This window comes from Opisthorchis viverrini (genome assembly GCF_000715545.1).
Source record: "Opisthorchis viverrini unplaced genomic scaffold opera_v5_145, whole genome shotgun sequence".
NCBI classification, from domain to species: domain Eukaryota; kingdom Metazoa; phylum Platyhelminthes; class Trematoda; order Opisthorchiida; family Opisthorchiidae; genus Opisthorchis; species Opisthorchis viverrini.
Window position 1 is genome coordinate 672,142 of NW_008751802.1, and position 10,589 is coordinate 682,730.

Here is a 10,589-nt window from a genome sequence, read left to right on the forward strand (position 1 = left end):
TATCATTATTGGCACTTCAGGAGTGGCAAACGCTGTCCAACCCTTTCGCTTATTTCGATAAAGTAACGTAAGGCCACTACGGGTTTTGCTTTTTGGGGCTTATCTGATTTAAGTTCAAGCACGCCTAATCCTTACAATAATGCGAAAACAACAGAATGTACTTGACAGGCATCAACATGATGCCCAATTAGAATTGTTTTTAACCCATAGAATGATTTGATGTGCCTTTTCACTAAGGATTAATTGGGGTTTTTCCTCAGGATGAGCATGTGCGCCGTTCGCCAGTGATTCTCGCGACCTGCGCTTTATTTTTTCACCTGCGGTCACCAGTTGTAAGCATCTTCTTAAAACGCCATTGCGATGTGTTCTGTTTACACGTGCTACTACCTTTCAGATATAATGACCACTCTTTGTGCTCCGATGTTGCAGGTTGAAAATGAAACCACCAGACCTTAGCTCGGGGTTTGCTTCTGATGCTAAGAAACAGTGAATAAACGCCAAGTTTTATCGCCCGGCATTTTGGCTGTCATGGTATGCATCCGCAATGTACACGCGGGTAAGCAAAATCTTATCTTATTTTCGCGGAATCGAATGCGTCACAAATTTGTGGATTTGTTCCGCGTGTATATTTCTTACTCGAAACTGACATATTACTACGCCTTGTGGTGTTTAAGTATGCCCGATTCCAATTTCTGGTTTCCAAGGAGAGTTACGTTGCCCTAACACAATAGCGTAACCACGTTCTAAATATCCAGGCGGTCTACGTTTGACAGTAATATTCACACACACGCATAAAAAAGCGTAATTGAGTTAGTTAGACGGCCATTAATTACGACTAGCGGAATTTTCTCACAAATATCACACCAGTGTGCGTACATGCATCACCTGGACTCTACCAGAATGAAGAAGTTAGCCACCGTATCAGTCTCACGTTTATCATAATCACCTGGGATTTTGGCGAGTTTTATCCGGTTTGGTTGATCGCCTCAGTTCCACGATGCATTTTAGATGAAATTCACGGAAATGAAAATTGCGCGTTTCGCACGTTTTGCCCCATTCATTGTAAGCCTATGTCAGTTCATATGTTTCAATCGTCTCCTTGCCAGTTCCTTAGCGCTAACAATTTGGATTCTGCATAGATTCAAAAACCATAAGAAAATCTCATGTGGACGCTCTTATAATCGGTTAAGTTGCATTTACAATCCCCAGAAAATGGCCGGCCCCTTTCGACCCTACATACAACTTGCTCTTAGATTGCGAAGTAGCTGTTTTGTGGTAACGCGTATCATCGGCCCCTCATGTACTTGATCGCTTACAGCAGTCGACCTTAATCCGCAGAGAGGGATGCTTGATAACATGAAACCTGCGAACAGTCTTCCAGCTTTTGTTTGGCAGACAACCAGCCCAAACTTTCAAAATTTTGGTTTTCTAAATGATCGGGCCTTAGAATACTAACAATGTGTTTATTTTTAATTTAATTTCGTGGTTTGACACAATATTTCACCACTCTAGACGCATTAGTTTTTCGTGAGTTTGAAATATTAAAAAATTGTCCTTGTTTAGGCCGAAAATTTTGCACTGATTCATTGCTCATCTTATAACCCGTCTGTTGTCAATACAAAACCAGAATATTAAGTTCGGAAGATTTCCAAACTAATTGAACAGTAAGTTAATCATGAAAGCCCTTTTAAGAGGATATCAGCTTGTCCGACCTGCAACAAAGGCTCACCGTACAGATGAAGTTGCCTTCCACTGGCCAGCTCAGCATACACACCCAAATTTTGCCACTTACACTTATCGATCGGTTCCGATCTGCTTTGTTGATGATATTGGAGAGTTGTTAGCTCAAAATTGCAAGAAAATATACGTTTGGGACAGAAGTCATAGATTCAAGCGACCAGGTTCAGTTTAATTTGTCGTGAACGAATAAGAGGAAGCAAGGGACATGAGAGGCATGATTGTGTACCGTCTCACCCACATACGACCGGAACGGCACTATTACGAGCATAACTTGATAAAAGAGCAGGTTGGTGAGAATGACAAAAGCCATACATATTCACGTTCGCCACCGAAGGACACTTACTGCACACACGCTGTTGTCACAGATTTCTCCTTACCCTCCTATGCATCTCCGCTATCACCGATGAGAAAGGTGCTTCCATTCTTAACAAGTGGTTGCAAATCCTATCAGTGCGAAACAAATGGGTTTCTTTCTATTTATCACAAAAACAAAACCCACGTTCCGCTCCATAAGACATGCTACCATAACACAATTCATGTTGCTTGTTGTGTGTGTATTGTTACTTGTGACTCATTTGTCGTTCGATTCATTGATTTTTTGATTTAGACTTTCAAACCTAACTCCCAAACTGTCAGTCCAGCTGCAAAAGATGCAGTGTGTATTATACTACAAGGACCAAACTTGGCAGTAGCATTTGAGTACTCCCCAGTTAGAAGAGCTTCGTTGTATTTGGAATTTGCCCTAAAACCAGGGTGTAACTTGAGGTGTTTGTTGTCCGTTAGTTTCAGTAAACGTGTTGTGATATTTCACTTGCGAGCGTTTTTAACACTACATCTAGCGTTTAGCTGGACTAATACAAACCTTGATAAAATTTGGAATATAAAAGGAGAACGCTAACACACCAGATTCCGACATCGAATCTACTTCGGTTGTTTCTTGCCATGTGCCTACATGGGTAAAATGGAAGAGCAAATTAAAGTTTCTCAGACTTTCTTGTACAAAAGGTGTCTCGAAAACATTTTCCAAAATGAGGTCGTATCAGTGGCACATCTTGACGCTTGTTGTGCAGTTTTCTGTAGCTAAACACATTCCCTCTCGGCAAATTTCGCGGGAAAGGGTAATTTCTTGTAGGAAGAGCTTGAAATACTACCTATCTACCCTATCCATGCACATGACTCGCATTCAGCTTTACTTCACTTACAGCAAGCGATTTCTATCTGGAAAGGTTCGACGGAAGCCCCAATTTTGTACATCACGCCGTGCTGTTTTATTAGCTGCTGCAGAAAAACCTCATTCACCTAAAGCCGGCAATCCTCCATACGTGATTCAGCATATACCGACGGTGTAAGCACCGATTCAATTATCCAGCACCATGTCAGTCGTAAAAAACAACAATGTGTATACTATGAATTTAAAGCCCGTATTAGACACCTGTACATGCACACTACTGAATTTGCCCGCGCTTCGTGACATACGTTCCTTATGCGATCCAAACGCGCGACTGATGAATTTACTTAACTCGCCTTGAATTTTTATCAAGTAAAAACGATGGATAAACACCGCTTACACTTTCTAACGGAACAAACCTCGCTGAAGGAAGCTTGATACGATGGTTGAAGTCTATTAACTCTCACGAACCACTTATAATTTATGGATATTTTTTAAAATGGACTCATGAAAACTTTTTTCGGTACACTGAATAGCAGGACTAATTTATGAAATGCAATAAATTGGTCCAGTAACTGGGGAATTAAATACTCTTGACGGGCTTGTGGTGGAAGGTCTATTGCGGAAGGACACACGAAACCAATTATAAATTATCATTCCAAGAATTGTTTGAAATGCAATCATTTGTCTGATGCGGCTTGTCTTAATAATCTTGGTTTCATACGTATGTCAGATGTTCTTGGCTAATCCCAGCCGTTGACGTTTCCAAAATGGTTATGTTAATTCATACAAACATTGGCAGTTAGGTGAATTTTAAACCTAAGCGCCTCTCCAAAATGCCAATCCGTTTTTTCACCCCAAAGTTTATTTTGAAGTATTTTCAGTACAAACAAAAATCTCGCATTAGTGGCGGGCAAAAATTTGAGAGGCTAAACGTGCCAACCACTGCGCATTTTCGACCAGATTTTCATCATCTGATAATACTACTAAGGTCCCAAAGATTAGTTATCCAGCGGCATTCAGAAAATTTCCCTCAGTGTTGTGCGCAATTCTGGCTGCCATGCATTGATGTCAGGCTACACAAACTAACTGCCAGTTCCTGGTGCAAACACCTGAGTGACGATTGACATCCGTGCAGCCATATGCACATGAACCTGTAGCGGACTTACGACCTTATTAGCGTGTTGGATTGAATAAACGAGCAAAGTAAAAAGACCACGATAAGGAAAGAATAAGCAATCGATAAAAGCTAACGAATGCGTAGATCCAATAGTCCACTACACCTATTACAATGCAGTAACCGGCTGTGAAGGAAATACTCCCTCGTAGAAATATTCCACTGATAATTCAGGTGTGAGTGGTATATTCCACGATAGAAAAGTTATTCTCAGCAAAAAAATGTCACAGGGGGTTAATGTGACGTTCAACATTTCACACAAACACAGAGATCTAGTCCCACTGTTTCAGCAGTCAGCAAACAGTTCAACGGGGCGTAAATNGGCGTAAATCATTCAGCAAGGAGTCAGCAATTCGCGCCGAAAACTTGTGCGCTGCCACATTTTTAGTTTGGTGTAATTACTGGCACAATAAAATAAACGCCATGACAAAATATGTACGACAGTTACTAAATGTGGCTTAAGTTCTGGAAGAAATGGTAAATAAATGCACTACAAACCTCGTTCCAGGGGATGTGGCTTCCCTGCATCCATTTTCATTATAAGCAAGGAGCAGTCAGTCCCAAACAGTCAGAGGCATTATTCATGGAGTCTTTTATGTTGGCTCCCGATCTACAAACCCGAGAGCAACCCAGGAGGGCTGCAATCGTCGTTGAGAAGCGGAAGGTGCAAAAGTTAATCTTGCTGCGTAGAATTTTCTGACTGAGTGCTCGCGTGTTAGTCACGCGCGTCGGCCAGGTTCGTCCAGCTGTCCGCTAAAATTGAGGTACGCTTCATGTAGCTAGTCGACTAGACGCCGTGTACCTCAATATTTCCACGCTAATATCAAGCAGCGCACCAGCAAACTCACTGTCATAGGCAGCTTTACGTTCTTGACATCTATCACGAGGTTCCCAAATATAATGAACGCGTTCGTTACGGTGATTCCTCGGAATTGCTGTCTGGGGTCCGAAAACCGTCCATCCAATTGGCAAGCAATCCCACATTTAGTTAAGGAGTGAAACTAGTTCACCTATTGCGTCCGCGATTTCACTGTAGGCGCTGGTAAGTGCATTACAGCCACAGAACTGCCTGTGAATTTTCCCAATTGCAAGGGATCCACGTTTCACCCCGGGTCGCGATAGCTCAATAAAGTTATACGACCTCTTTCTAATTCTACCTAACTGACGGCCTCGAAGATCCGCCGACTTAAACGAGTGGAACGTATAGAGAATATGCAGGATATCCCTATAGACATAAACATTAGTAACAGCGATATGGCTACCTTAGAATAGCCATCGTTTCCGAAACATCAAATCCATTCGGCGAACACTGAGGGGCACAACACTGAGTGAAATGGCGTATGCGACTGAAAGTTGCCGAACAAGAAAAAAAGTTTCCAAACCCTCGGTCAGAAAAATCCATAGATCACAGAGTAATGTAGGCAGAATAAACAATTTAGTGATGAGAGAACCTAATAGATTTTGGTTTGGGTCAACAAACCAGGTCGCACGCAAGCGTCAAGCGGCCGAGACTTTATAGTGCCTATAGATAATTTCATACCTCGCCTCTTTATTACCCAAAGAGCTTGTAGACTGTAGCGTGGGATGTCAGGAAGTCAGCGGTATTCGACGTTCGACAGGATGTAGCGACGACACACGTCAGTTCTGAAATATGCAGATATACGGGCTGGTATTAATGAACCCACACAGTATACACAGCACACATGCACACAGGTCGGGTGGTACAGGGAAGAAGACCGGAGTGTAGCAACAACGCACGTGTATTAACCCGAACCGAAACCGGAAGGAAGGGGGTGTACAGGGTCGGGTCAAGGTCAGTTAGGGGGTGTACAAGCGGGGTACTCTTCCCTGTCCAGGGCCCGTGGTGATTCGTCCGTGGTGCCTGCAATGGGGGGAAGAGAGAAATGGAGGGGCACGTATAAGGTCATATGAGAAACGGGCAAGCAGATACATTCGAGTTTCAAATGCGTTACAAGACAAACAATCAAGACTGCCGCTTCGAGCTTCCAATTGTGGGGCCACAACAAAATGGTAGTCCATGATCCTATTCACTCTGCTACCCGTGTCGAGTTATCAGTAAATTCACGTTCTGAGCGTGAAATTATTCCGCCCCATGCTGGCTACACACCTCTGGATCCATCTCATGACCGATTTTGACCCATTAATAGCCAATCAGATCGTGAACTTTGCCACACGCTGCCTCCTTGTCCTACTTCGCCGCTTGCTTCGCGATGCTTTACAGGTTGCTGTTCCAAGTCCTGGAGTGTCCAAGTGTGAGGTGTAAGCGGCCTGGATTCTTCAAATGGCCATCGCCAATGATGGTATTCATATTCATCTTGGTGTCCTACTTTCTTATAACGGGTGGTAAGTTTCGTGCATGGTCATTCACTTCTAAGGCTCTAGCTGTTCACCTAACGAGTAAATGTTCACGTACTTAGACTGCATTCTCTGTTTCATTTTCCCTGGATAAACTTAAATACGTTGAGGGCCGATGCTATAACCACAACCTCGTAAACAATCCCTGGGTGGTTCGTCTCATGCAGATTGTACCTCAACGATAAATACCTCTTTTGCGGCTGTATAATTGTACATAGTTGCTGGATAGTGCTTTAGGTATCACTGGTTTGTCGGCACCACTCACAATGCGTGCATACAGAGGCCGTGTAAGTCATCAGAGACTGCACAACAAAACCGTTACATCTTGGGTAAATACAAAGTGTAACTGAAACAAACACTTAAAAACAATTGCAGTGCACATAACCAACATAAGGCGACCATTCAATTCATTGAGCTCCTCATAGGTCAAAAATTAAAAACCTAAGGGCTGTGGTAACGGGGATAATCTTTGTTGAGAATCCGCTCGTTAGGGAAATGCGCGATTGTATGGGATGCGTAGCTACCCCCTGGAATTCTTGCCTGTCAACAAACACAACTGTGACTGAGGACGTGTCCTCCGTCGTTCATCAAAAAGACAAGGCCGAACCCGTTCCCATAAATAAGATGAAGCCAGGTTTCGTGGGAAACCTCGGACAAACAGTACCCAAGCTTGCCGACAATATCCCTCATATCTCTCCAGAGTCATGGGCGCCCCACACTAACCCATGCCAGGAATTCCGATGTTCCCGTCCTTGCCTCGACCTCTAATCCGTAAGAGAGGATGTGGCCCTTAGGTGCGTCGGCCTATGCTTTTTCAGAATTTAAAATAATAATCGTTCAGCTGTAACACCCTTTCGGTGCCTAGCTGCCATACCACCAGAAGGAAGTACGAGGGCTGGGATATTGCCGGTTTGCGCAAGCCTAAACAGGGGAAGTCGAGGAGCACATGTTGGGTTCGGAAGACGGACATTCGGTCAGTAAATTCCCGCTCTAACCACTGAGGCATCTCGCCCTGAATTTGTTAACGTTCGACGCCCCCAATCACTAGTCGTACAAACCATTCCTGAATTCACTTGTTCTTTTCTCCCTTTACTAGTTTCCCTTCAATCGGTCCTTCATTTTGTTTTTCCCGATGTTTTCTGGACAACTACGCGACCCAACTATCCACAGTGCAATAGGAAGAGCAATCCGGTGGGCTTTGACGTATAATGGTCTGGTCCGCAGGATTGAGAAGGCTTCTCACCTCCCGCACAGAAGCGGGACAGGTGAACTATATATAATCCATCCATCTTACTAGGTAGGTGGGTGAACGTTCCGGGAGGTGATGTTCTCCAGAGGATGTTTCCCAGAATAAGAAGTAAAAAGACCTGTTGCACATTTTCTCAGAGCTTAGGTTTTCACTTTTTGTGAAAGAAATGGACATCGGAATGAAGTGAGAAAAGAGTAAGTTTTGGCTTTAATGGGTGTGGGTCCTAGGTTAGCGATTAATGTGGTTAGTGATTGGAGGCGTGCCACGTTGACGAATTCAACAAAACACAAGCCGACAAACTTGACGGCCGTGAGGATGAATGTCAAGGTGGGAAAGACATACCGGAGTTTCTGGTGTGGTTTCGTTGTACGGTCCTTGTAATTCTGGAGAGCTATGTGAGGCATATTGTCGGGTAGTTGGAGTAGTTGTTTTTTTCGAGTTTGCCGTCAAGTAAAGGTGGGTCCACATGATGTATAAAGGTGGTTTGGTCAATTATGATAAGGTAGTGCAACCCACGGCAAGGGCCTTCTTTGAGGGCATATTGGAGAACGAGCACAGTTGTCCCCTAAGGGAACAGTTCTGGCATACGACGGTTCTGCGGAAGGATACATCTGGAGTGAACTGGAGCATGTATCGTAAGCGTGAGTGAAGGCCGTACGGGGTCTTGGTGCAACCAATTCACCCGGGAGATAGAATCTTCTTCCGAAAACTAATTCGATAGAACTTATGCACAGGTCCAAGACACATTCCCATTAGCACTTGGAGCCACCTTCAGCTACCATGAAAGAGGTTTTATCAACCCATCGGCTGCTGGGTTGTAGGCAGCCATGCGCCTGGCGACTACCCCTGAGAAATTAAAATCTCATGAAAGCGTGATTTATCCATAGTGATCAGGTCGGACACCCTTACCTACAGCGTTCTAGGAATGCACTGCCTCCGGTCTCTGCCGAGCAATCGTGTAATGGGACTGCTCCAGTCCATCATGTAAAACGATCGATGCATGTCGTCATATGTTGGCTGCCCAACCAACAGGTCGACATGTACATGTTGGAAGCACGCGTCTGTTGATTATTTGTCGATACACTTTGCTACAGTGGCAGTTTAGAAAACTTTGAGCCCAATGTCGAATGTGGTGTGCTTGTCTTCGGCCAGATAAACAGCTCGGTGATCAGTCTCATGGATGCATACGTCACCTGCACTAACGCATCAGTATTCAGACGCTGATGCTTCATTGCCGGACAAATATAATCCACTTGAAAACTTTGTGGTGAAGAAAAGAATAAAAGTGGATGGCGTAAAGACTTAGTACCAGTCTAACACGATTATTCCGAGGCATCTCTGGACACTCATTTAAACAATCTGGGTAGAAACTGACATCCAGAATTCCGTTGAAATCTATCAGTAGCCACATCTTGCAGCGTCCCCAGACATGCACATGGGGGTCATGCGGACCCTGTCCCGGAAAGCGAGTGGTATCAACAGTACCCCGAACCGTCGTAATCGATTACATACCCATGTATCAAATTAAAGGTTGACTACATCTCTGCTCGCAACACTTGATTGGGAGTGGAGAACGCCACCATTTTCGTCAAACGGTTATTTTGTCTCCGTCCCACAACGGAACACTTGTTTCCTAAGTTGCGAATTTCCCCTCACCAGCTTACACGAGTTATGTATATGGGACAGCGGTTGTCGAACACCTGAAGACGTACCACCTCCGCTACTCGCAGAGGCCACGTCTTACAGCCATGCAGGAAAACAGCCCGTACTGTAGCCAGATAGACACGTTCCTAGATGTTTGGAGATATGGTGCTTTACCGTCATAGGTGTCGCTAATCAACAAACGCGAGCTCAGCCTTAAAGATGCGTTTATTCTCCTTAAGTGTCACGCTACAATCGGAACTACTGCAACTTCCAAGATACGGATAACGCTATACAAAATCGTGTCTCTCTGTAACGGTTGTCGACTGAAGACGTACCACCTCCGCTACTCGCAGAGGCCACGTCTTACAGCCATGCAGGAAAACAGCCCGTACTGTAGCCAGATAGACACGTTCCTAGATGTTTGGAGATATGGTGCTTTACCGTCATAGGTGTCGCTAATCAACAAACGCGAGCTCAGCCTTAAAGATGCGTTTATTCTCCTTAAGTGTCACGCTACAATCGGAACTACTGCAACTTCCAAGATACGGATAACGCTATACAAAATCGTGTCTCTCTGTAAGTGGCGTGTTTAGTGACTGCATTTCCGGGAGCGTGACTCTACAGTTCATGGTTCAAGGCGCACACAAATGGACAGGATGAGTGGTCGGTTCATCCGAAGACACTTGCACCTTCTCTCATTTGAAGACGAGAACGATATCGTCCGCATGTCCCAGATCGATAAGGTTTTCTTCAACAGCTCTTTGGACGCCAGGGTTGTGAAGACCTAGCGTCTAATTAGCTCGTGGGTCACGAAATTCATTGGTACTGGAGCGAGTGTGAACTTCTACGAATACAACGTTGTGTACGGAAGCATTTGGAGAGAAATTCGTATGTTCTCACACGCCCGGAAATCTGAGTGTACAAAGAACAGTTATTCAAAAATCGGCGGGTATTGTTAAGAATCTCAGATGCACCCAGATGGCCCAAGGGTTCAAAATCACTGGCCAGAGGATCCCAACCCAGGCATCTCAACTGCTCCCGTCTAGGCTCGTGGTATGATAACTGTAGCCTGAAGGTATGCTAAAGCTGAGCTATCATTATTCTCATCACTACGCTCGGATGAGCAAGATTGTGTTGGACGTCGAAGACTGCGATGGAATGTCGAGGGCACCATGTGATTGTGTACCCTCGATGAAATGTCACCGCGAATGTTGACAGCAGGCCAACTTCGATCT